This window comes from Pseudoliparis swirei, chromosome 6 (genome assembly GCF_029220125.1).
Source record: "Pseudoliparis swirei isolate HS2019 ecotype Mariana Trench chromosome 6, NWPU_hadal_v1, whole genome shotgun sequence".
In the NCBI taxonomy this organism is placed as follows: Eukaryota; Metazoa; Chordata; class Actinopteri; order Perciformes; family Liparidae; genus Pseudoliparis; species Pseudoliparis swirei.
In genome coordinates this window covers 20,516,499-20,527,774 of record NC_079393.1, presented here as the reverse complement: position 1 = coordinate 20,527,774, position 11,276 = coordinate 20,516,499, and the positions used below count along the sequence as shown (strand labels likewise).

Here is an 11,276-nt window from a genome sequence, read left to right as displayed (position 1 = left end):
TTCCACTGACGTCACCGAGTCCATCACTGTCAGCTCATCTGGGCCATTTGAATACATCTACCATCGGATTAGTTGATCCAAACATTTTAAGCAACCTTTTGGTTTGCTCGTGATAAATGAATGATCTACTTGTCAAGCAAAGCTTGTTTTCTTAAGATAATAACATGAAGTAACAATATATATTAAAGAAATTGAATCACGTCTTTTCAGGGCTTCCGGACATCCATCACCACTGCCTTGACACTTTCTCAACTACTTCCTGCATTGGCACGGAACATTAGAATTACACACAAATGGTGACGCGCAGAATTAGAAAGTACATGAATTCAAAGCACTCATCTTTACGTCCTATATGGAAATGAACTGCCGACTGAAAATAAACAGCTCTCAATCTTGGACTGCTGCCAGCATCACATTTGTTCAGATATTCAGTCTGTCCAGCTAAGTTGGCACCCTGAGCCAGGCTCAGAGCCGACGGCCGGTGCCATGATGAAAACCAAACAGCGAATGCAATCGGTGGATGGCGGAGGGAGACCATGAGCAGCTGCAGCAAATCTTTTAGCTTTATCATGTGTCTGGTGAAGAATTCACCAGCAGTTTGGCCCATCTGGAAGCAAGTCATTAACCTCTCAGCTGGGCTACATGGCGGTCTAGTACCGCTGCATAATAAAGGGTAGTGTCATCGACTCCTCCTGAAGACATTCTTCCGTAAACTGTTTGTTCTTGTTATACTTATTGAAACACTCTTGATCTGTCCGTTGGCTTTACTGTCTGTATTAAAAACATTGGTTTGGAGCATGTCAATTACACATGTTTTAAAATCCAAAGGCTCATAAAAGACCCCAATTTTCACTTACCTCAGGGTGCATTTCTGACCGAGATGAATGATGTGTATTACTGTAATAGCTTTTAAAGTAGCTTCCCACAGGGGAAGTGTCAACGGCAAACACATAGAGCCTCGTTGTTCACTAACTGCTGGATGTTAAAACCAGCAAAATGCAGCATGTAATCTAATATGAGCAAAGCTATTTAGGATATTATATGAGCTGCCATGGTGAGGTCCCTGTTGAGATTTTGAGTCATAAAACCAAAGCCCTTTTCCACCCTGCAATCAACAGTTAGTGTGAAGGTTTAACTACTGAGGGGAAGCCTTGGGCCTTTGGTCCCCGGGACACTCCCCGAGTGGGTAGCGCTTTGACATATGGATACGGACGAAGGCCAGCATTTTTCAGGGGAAAAAGAATGAAAGAAACCCCATCTTTAATATTTTTCTGGATTGACGTTTTATATTTCTCAATGAGAGACCTGCATAGCTAGTTGATAATCCCATGTATCTGTTATTATTAGTATCATGTATGTATTATTTCTCACACAATGTCACTGCTGGGATGCTCATTACCACTCTGTGTTGGAGACCTAAATGGATCCTGAGCCCAGATGTGATTCTGTGTGCGTCTCCTATTGGTCACTGCAGGAATCTTCAGCGCTGGAAGAGACAATTGACAGTTGACCCATTGATTTAAATTGCCACCCTGCAGTGACCGGGGAGGACTGTTCTCTTGCTCAGCCCAGCTGTGTGAGGTGCATCATACTGAGCTGCAGACGTGTTGTTTGAAGGGCATTGGTTGAGACAGCCGAGGTGTAACAGTAGCACCAAGCTCGGTGTACGATTAATAACAAGGTTTCACTGCGACTTTGATCTTTTCCCAGTCGCACACTGTCATGTCAAACAACTGCCTGTCGTGAAAGAGCAGGAAGAAGAATATGTGGACTAATACAGACTGTAGCTCTGCCTCTGCTGTATGGATTTGTATTGTATTGCATGTCATTCAGTTTGTATTGTTATTAAGTTGATTTATTTGCTCTTAATTTACATGTCAGTACATATTTTTTAACAGTTGTTTTTGTCAAGAGCACTTAAACACAAAACACCAATTTTACATGCCTAAAAAGCGACAACATTCTTTTCTGCTTTTGCAAAGAGAAAAAAGGCCTCAGCCAATCACGTTATACGAAACGGACACATTGCAAATGTACACCCTCCATAGTGTAAAACAATATGGAGGGGTAGTCTGAACCAAGCCGCCAAACCTTTAACCTTGACAAAGGCAGCGCCTGCCTGGTCCAATTCTTTTATTGTTACCTTTCAAAATAAAAGCCCTACACACATACACACTGCACAACTGTTCAGGAATGGGAACACAAATTCACACAAAGCGTTTTGCTAAAATGCCAGATGCTGCTCTGCGTCAATAGGATCGTGGTATTTTCTCCTGAACCTGTGCCTATTCAAACCATTTATTTAATTTAAAAAAGAGTTGCAACTTACGTGAATATGCATCGCTGCTGGTATGACTAATTCTGAAGAGAAATATTGGCAGCCGAGTACTTCACATTTGTGTCGTTTTTTCACCACCGCCCATTTACATTTGAAATATAATCACAGGTTCCCTTCTCCAGCCTCTATAGTCTTGAGTAACTTCTGCGCACACGTTATAAATTTACAATAAACCTTCACAGCTATAATTCACAAAAATTAGAGGAGAAAGACAAATAGTCCAGTAAAGTGTGAGTAAAGCCAGATTGAGAACATGAACTTGTAGGTTCAGTTTGTTCAGTGTGGCCTCTCCTGTCTCTACACGAACCAAGCCGGGAGGAACATCTTCCACCTGGGCCGGCTACCAGTTCTCACAGAGGCCTCCGGCAGCTACAACAACAAACGCAGTCTGATTGGACTTGAAATTAATGAGCTTCACCTAATTGGGTCTGATGAAGACCATTAATGTGTATTTGTGCAATTATTCCCTGATGCCTTTGTCAGTTGAAGATTAAATATGGGCTGGAAGTCACAATATACCAGCGATTCACAGAAGAATGAACAAAAACACCAACAACACATCTCATCGAGGACACAACTTGGAGGGATGTATGAGGATGCAGATTATAGTTGGAATTGGTATCTTTCCAATAAATTAACTTAATATGTACTATTAAAGTGTATTTGTGAAGAGCAATACATTTGACGAAAGTTCAATCCTTTATTTAAAAAGCTTTATGCTTGAACATTTCAGAGCTATACACTGTAGTAGTAACACAAACTCATTAGTTAGTTGTACATTTAACCAATAGTTAAAGTAATATAGGAATACCACAATGTGTAATTACTTAAAGTCCTACATTCAGATTTTTACTTTCGTAAAAGCAAATATGAAGGTATTGTCACCAAATGTAACTTAAGATTTTAAAAGTAAACGTTCATTGTGCAGTAAAATAGTTATTTTCAGTGTTTTACTATTTACTATTATTGTATTAATACTACAGCTGCATTAATATGTATATCACATGTTAGTGCTCTAAATGTTTAGTCTTGAGCTAAACTTCAACAACTTTAAATATTGTTGACTAGTTTAATTAGAAAAATGCATCATATCCTATAAAATCATCATATGTTGGAAGCATTGCTGCCCTGTGAGAGAACCTTGTATCTCTAAAAAGTCTTCTCAATTCTCATGAGCTCAGAAAAACAGCTGTTTCCAGTTTTGTGATGATGCACTTTCCAACTGATCCAAGAGGCTTTTTAAACATCCTGCTGTCTCTGATGTTCACCTGTCTAAAACGTCACACCTATAAACACACATTATAATACTGCGATAGGCTTCATATTTGGAAAAAATGTCCTCTATGATTCGTTGTCATAGTTTGATGAATGACTTCCGCCAGTTGCCAGACCCTCAAGTGATGCCTGAGGATAAATCAATCAACATTTCTGAATCTATTTTTTTTTTCCCTCCGCCATGTGAGAAACATTGTCATGTGACCCTAATGGAAGGAGCTTGTCTCACTCAGTACAGGAATGCATGATGCTTCCCTCCGGTGTTGTCCAAACCCTGGCTGGGTATGTTTGGAAGCTGCAGCATGTCCCAATTCATTAGATGTCAGCTCATATATGCCAGATGGAGAGGATGGAAATAAAAGTCTCATATAGGACTCAATAGCTTGAAGAACCTGCACAACAATGCTTTTAAAAATACCAACAGGGATGCAGTTTTTACGATAGAGCAACAAGCTGGTTGGCCTAGAATAAACATGACAGGTGGAATTATTGTGTTGTTGTAGTATTGCAGTATTTACTACTGGACACTGACGAGGGTAACCATGACGGCAGACGGGGTGTGGGGGTGATGTGATGATCACATGATCACATGACAGCTCCAACAGCTGCACGAAGATGCTTGTAAACACTCACTTCAGAACACAATCAATGCTGTCGTGTGTGAGGAGGACAACTGGATAAAGTAACGTGCTCTCGTAGGCTACTTTACTTACACATTAGTTTGTCTTTTTCCTGTACTCCACTACAAAAATGAGCTTGAACAAAGTGTGTTTCTGTGTGTTTCCTCTCCCCAGTTGCAGTTATAGTTTCCAGAGGAACAGTTTGGGCTAACGTGTTGGTGTTGATGCCTTTACATTTCCTCTGCATGCTCTTTACTCACTTGAATCTGTTAATTACACATATGGGAGAAGGGAAGCTGCTGCTTGGGTAAACACCACGCGCATGTTGTGATGCGTGTTAAACATGGTACACAATTAAATCAGATTCAGGGAGCTGCAGCTCTAATATGATGGATTTAAAACTCATCGTATCTTTTTTTAATTTTTATATTCTACATCCAAACATTGACAGCTTGTAACTTAATACAAAATATATATATTTTTAAACGTCATGAATTCGAATTAATGTAAAGTAAATGCCATATTGCTCCAATAATATTTACACTATACCTAAGTCTCTGCGGGCAGCTGTACAAACTTTCTTTTTTACAACTGCCAAATGAATAATATACAGTTCAACCTCTGAGACGAATGTCAATAAATCAAGCTGAGTTTTAAGTTTTTATGAGCTCCCCTGCGGCTGTCACGCTCGCAGAGCTCCGGAGCTGCGGCACGCCTGTAGGAGTCAGTGCCGGCCTTCTTCTCCTTCCTCAAACTTCATTTCCTCCCAATGACCAACCCGAACAACAACAAAAAACTCCGTTCCCAACTCATCATCAAACAGAGACGCACAGCGGGGCCACCGGGGGAGAAAAAAAGTTGTCCGCAAGAGTGGTGCGTCATTTTGGGCAAAAGGGCGCAAACAGCTGGCACGGTGCTGCCGGACAGGAGCGCGACGACCGGGAGAATAAGTGCGACTGTTTGTGGGGCTGAAGTCGCGTGCTGGTGGTCCCCCCACCCCCCGCTGGGCTCTGGTTCTCTATGGTGTGACTGGTTGCGGTGACTGACCGGTGACTTGAGAGGCGCTTTTACAGGTAAGAGGCGCACTTCTTTGCGGCTTTTTGTTGCAGATCTCATATTCATATTCGTAATGCGATAACATCCATATATTGTACGGTGGAGTCCGTATTTCACGGTATAGTGTAACTTGGATGAGCGTTTTACAGTCTCAGCCACAATATGTTACATATGACTGAACTAAATTAACCAACCACGATGTATTAATGTCGTTATATTAATAGGAGGAGGAGGTGAATTAGAGTGTGGCAGCCATCGTAGGGTCCTCTTTTTATTTTAACACGCTGGAATATTCCTGTAATATCACTGTGCTGTATGTTAGAGAGGGACTTAGAACTGACTTTTGAGTGTTTTATGGTTTTTAAATCCTTTATGAACTCCTGTTAAGACTATACTATTGCCAATAGGCTGCTGTTATTTTATGATAGGCTCATTTTGGGCAGGGGGCTCATGAGACTGTCTGTCACGTGTTAAGAAGCTTTTAAGGTGGAGAGTGAAACAACTTCTCCTCTTCTCCTCCTCAGTTTACAATCTATTCTGCTCCCCTATGCCGACCAAAATAAATAAATAATGGCATATTCAGAGCCCACACGTGCCGTTTCTGGTCCAAGTTACATTTCAAGTCGTGTCACGTGAGCATGGAGGCATGTCAAGAATCAAAGCGTAAGTTGTGAGTCCCTTCAGAGGCAACAGCTGAAGGAGATTCTGTCCACGCAAGCAACACGCCTCTCTCAACAATGGGCTCATCACCGGAGCTCCTCGCTGATTGTCGTCAACTCATGCAACATTGTGTGTTTGGGATGAGCCTCATCACTGAGCTGTTGTGTGGTGATGACTCAGCATCATAAAGTGTCTGGAAACGTAAATGAAACGTTCTCACGGGGAGGAGAAGCCTCCCTGCTCAGTGCTGCCCGCGGGCCTCCGTTGATTAGACGTTAACATCAATACATCGTGGTTCTTGGTTTATTTGATGAATAATGAAAGAAGGTTTGTGTTTTTGTTCATCAGATGTTTGAAGTATGATACATTATGGAGAAAGGAAAGGAACACGGCTGCGCTTTTTTGTGTTTTTTTCTTTGTTTTTGAGTTGTTTTTATTTTTTTGTTTTGCTTTCTTTTTTGCTTGTTTTCTTTGCACACAACACATTTTTTTTAACAGCCTTTTACACAACTTTTTTTTTTTTTTCACTTTTGCCAACAATCCAGCGGAGTTTTTCCATCGATCCGAGCATGGCACCAGCGATCGTGCAGAGAAACCACACAACAACGAGGCGCGAGGGAACGGGACGGGAAGGGAAGAGAGAAGGAACAGCGGGAGCGTCGTCACAGAACACCAGCATTCTGCATCCTTCTTGCTAATCCCCTGATCACTGGAATTCTAAACAACAGGAGTCTGGAAAACAGGGGGATGATGTTAACGCGACTGAAGATTCTTTGTCTGAATTGGGGCTGATCTGCAACCGAAGCAGGAACGGAGCTTCTTCGCTGAGTCCTTCTCTCTCAAGGTCCAGTCTGTCCTTGAAAAGGTCTCCTTGAAGAGGGTGGAGGTTCAAGGGTTAACTAACAACAAACATTAAGAAACTTTCGGACAACGACAACTCAACCTGGAACATTTGTGAACCTCTGATCTTCTTTCTGCCATGCATCTCATTTCGTCGCTTCAAGGAGTTCACCTTCGTCTCACTACCCGGAGTTCACATGGTCATCACCACACACCACCATATACACAGCCAAACACTATGTACGTTGTGCACGCGGCACATGATGCGGTCGGGCAAATGTGGTGGTGGCTGGCTGCGGCTGTGGTGAAAGGAAAAAACTTTAACAAACCAGTCATGAAAAACTTTCACCACACTTTCACCAGCCGATTTCCTGCTGTACCAGACAGAAGCTTCAATATCACCAGCTGGCTGTCTCACAGAGGCTCTCTCTCCTCTCCAAATCAACATTCGCCATGCATTCCATTATTGAATCAGCTCGCGGTAGGCGCGAGGAAAAGATCATGGTGCCGTGGCGACGGTGGTCTGATACAGGACGCCGCTGAGTAGCTCGTGACGTGACTGGGCTGGTCGTGATCCAATCTGGCCAGTTCCAGCATCGTCGATGCGGAAGCGAAAAGTAACCTCATAGTAATGAGCCCATTAGCAAGCGTAGTTACGGTAAATCCAAACTGAAAGCCTGTTAACCCTTAGAACCATCCAATTGATCCGCCATCCAGATTCCGTACCGCTTGCCTGAACTGCTGCCTATAATCCGCAACATGTCCGACAGCATGGGTGTCTGAGGACTGAGAGGCGCGTGAAGGAAGGAAAGAGGGTACCGAGACACAGAGTGGAGGAACAGGGACAGCGCGACACCAGGCCAGCAGCAGCGGCGCACAGCGCTCACAGACAGGCAGAGCAGACCCGCGGCTATGGTAGCAGACGCTCCATCGGAGGCGACGCCGAGCGGACGACTTTGTACCATTTTATGTTTTAACAACAACCGCTAGGGCCGGCTAACAACAACAAACGCTAACAAGAAGACCGTTAAGCGTGTGGTGAGGATGAACACAACTCTGGATGACACACTCTCTGTGGCCGAGCACAGTGTGAGGAGGACTGCTTGAGGTGCACACACAGAAAAAGCTGCAGGTCCAGGAATACCTCCTGCACCAGCTAGCTCTGTGCCCCACAGCACCTGGCAACCTCAACCTCCCTATTCAACCTCTCCCCCTCTCCCTGGTCCTGTCCCGTCTCCCGCCTCAGTGCCCCCTGTGAATTCCAGCATGTATAAGATCCCCATGTATGAATGCTCACCGACCACGGGGTGGCCGGGTTGCGGGGGGTCTAAAGAGCTAATAATGCTGAACCTTCATCCTCTCCTCCTTCCTCCCTCCTTTATCCCCCCACCGCTGCAGTTTGCCAACAGATCCCCCAGATCCTGCACACCACTGCTCTCTCCACACACATCACTCAGGGGGGCCAGGGGAGAGGGGGGCTCATTGATGTGTATTTCAGAGCTTGTTTCACTTTATAGTCCATACTGGTCCCCCTCAGCTGATTGAGCTGGGATTGAACACCCCTGTGTGTGCCTGGACTGGATCCTGGACTTCCTGACCGCAGGGCCACAGGTGGGGGGGGTGAGTCTCACACCCCTCACCCTGAACCTGATCCCCCCAGGGTTCCCTCAGCCCCCCCGTCCTGTACCCCTGTACCACTACACACTGTGGCTGGCCAGGTTCCAACACCATCATCAAGTTCATTTGGGATGACACAGGTGGTGTGGGCCTGATCTCCGACAACGACGAGAAGGCCTACCTGGAGGAAGCAACCTCATGAATGTCACCAAAAAAAGGAGCTGATTGTGGTGGACTTAGGAGGGTACAACACAACAGATACCACCACTGGGGATTAACGGGACGACTGTACTGTGGAGCGCGGTATAAATACCTGGGAGTCCACATCACCGAGGTGAGAGGCGCCTCAGGCACCTCACCCTCAGCAGGGAAGGAAAAAGTTTAAAAGTTCCCTTCCTTCAGTCCTTCTACTACTCTGGAGAGAGCCCTGACAGGAAGCAAAGCATCACTGGCCTGTTTGGCAACTGCTCCGCTCAGGACAGGAAGAGAGAAGAGAGCTAGTGACGTTGATATTGAACCACACACTCCCACCCCCCAGGACTGTACACCAGGAGAGTGCAGAACCAGAGCCGGCAGGATCATGAGGATCCTCACCACCCCAACAACAGACTGTTTCAGCGGTCAGGCAGGGCGCCCTCCGTGATCACGCTGCAGAGAGAGAGACTGAGACGACGTTTTTTTTTCCTCAGGCCATCAGGATTGTGAACCCGACCTCACCAGGACCCCACATAGACCCACATACTGCCCTCTTAGGCACACACACACACACACACACACACACACACACACTTACTATTGTGTTGTGTTGTTTTTATTGTAAATAGTGTGTACTTGTTGCCACACATCCTGCTGAGCATTGCCACTTTTTTTTTTGCACACACCCTGTGTGTGTATGTGACAAATAAAAACATCTTGAATCTCTTGAATCTTGAACTCCGAGACCTAACACCAGAGTCAAGTGGGGCCGTATGAAAACAGCAGCTCTCTTTTTACCTCACGTGCCGCGCTGTGGATCATGGCTATACTGGTGTATGAGACAGAGACAGAGAGAGAGGTCTTCCACCGTCTGACCCCACATTCCTGCTCCTCTCATGGCGTAAGTGGCCCCCACCAGGACCCTCTGCTGAGAAGGAATATACATGTTCTCCTGAATTTCTGTGAATCTTTCCGTGAATCTTCTCATCGGTTGCGCTCTAACCATAAAAAAAAATCTCAAAACAAACAAGCGCTCACAGCGAGTTACATATTTAGCTGTTGGATAGATTCCCGGGTCATGTCTACATGCCCACCAACGCCACTCAAGGGATGAAAAAAAGAGTGAGTGGTTTGAGCGGTCAGCTGCTTCTTATTGTGTTCGGCTCTTCAGCGAGGCCTCGGTTTACACAATGAAACCAACGCACAGTCGCTGGCATCCAAGAGTGCAAACTTTCCCCTATTCTTTTTTTCGAAAACCAACAACAGTCGTAATCTTTGTCGAGAGATTTCCCTCCGGCACCCGCTGGATTATTGTCTGCGCTGGACAACAAAAGCAGCAATGTGAGCCCTCCACTGTGTTTACTTCTTCGGCTTTCTCTGCCGCCACACAGAGCCGTCTCTTCGTAAAAGTTCCTATTCTGCGGGGTGAAGGAGGGGGGGGGGGGCAGGACCGGCCGTACTGGGCCGATCTCATTCCACCCGAGGCCCCCACAATGGATGAGCTGTGCCGCTGTATCAACATTTATCTCTCTAATCCCCCCCCTCTCCCCTTTCTTTTGCGGCCACCTCTAATCGCTTCTTCCCTCTGAGCCAATCAGCAACAGGAAGAGCAGGGCCGCGCATCTCCGCCTTTTGTCCGAGTGAGACGTCGCCGGTTCCGTGCTGCTGACCAACGGGCGTCATGACTCACTCTGACCATGCATCTTGTGCAAGAGGAGCCCACGTTGCACTCCTTATTTATTTCGGGCTCGCGGACGACTCTTCCCATTTTTATGCGCGCCCTACTCAAGCTGTGCATTCATGAGATGCAGATCGGATGTCCAACTCCCGGGCCGTATATACACACATTGCGAGCAGCACATTCTGTCCTTATATATTTTGACCTGGCTATGTGAATGGCAAGCGGTTGTTTACGGTCAAGTCTATTTCGTGCTCGTAGGCCCTCCTGCTTAGTTTGACCCGGCCATACTTTGCCATAAACCTGACGCATGCATGTCCGAGTATAGATGCCATCCATACGTGTCATCTTTTGCAGTAAGTGGACGCGTATCAGTGAGGTCTCGACTGCTGCTGTCTGCTCTTCACGCTGTAGCGTGCACTTTTGATTCAGGGCAGAGCGGGATTTGTAATGTCAGACTTGTTTACTTTGGCTAGCAGGGCTTCCTCTCCTGTGTCGCTATTGCCTTTGTCTGTGTTGGCAAGCTGATGCTCAGGATTTCTTTTTTCCTTTTCTAACTCTGGTCTGCTCCAAGTCAGGAACCATGGCAGAGACATAAAGAGCGTCACATCTTTAAAACATTTGTGTAAAATCATTTACCTTGAGTATTGTGTTGATAATGCTTCCAAATGTGATGTCGGTGAATGCATTTTAAATGAGGAGAGATGGTGAAACATGGGAACGGATCCTAAACAAAAAATATACTACACATTTACTTCAATTAAATTCAGTTTATGTTGTATCGCCCAAAATCTCAAATTAGCCTCAGGGTTTTACAATCCAGTTTTACAATCTGTACACACACATATATAAATCTATATCTATCTATATACCTTATGTTATGTTGAAGGCCACACATTTCAATTTACTTTTCTGTCATTTAGTATTATTTAGATCCTTTTCTTTTAGAAAGCGATCACCTGGTTCTGAGTAATGACACATTTGTGTTGTTGAATGA

At 45.1% G+C, this 11,276-nt stretch overlaps 1 protein-coding gene across 2 annotated transcripts in view; it reads left to right on the top strand.

The window, feature by feature from the left end:
* Positions 1–5,116: 5,116 nt before the first annotated feature.
* tspan9a (tetraspanin 9a) overlaps positions 5,117–11,276 on the top strand; it is a 162,451-nt gene continuing 156,291 nt past the window's right edge. For both annotated transcript variants that reach the window (XM_056416996.1, XM_056416995.1), the window contains exon 1: positions 5,117–5,306. The gene's annotated coding sequence lies outside the window, so the exon portion shown is untranslated. The remainder of the gene's footprint in view (positions 5,307–11,276) is intronic.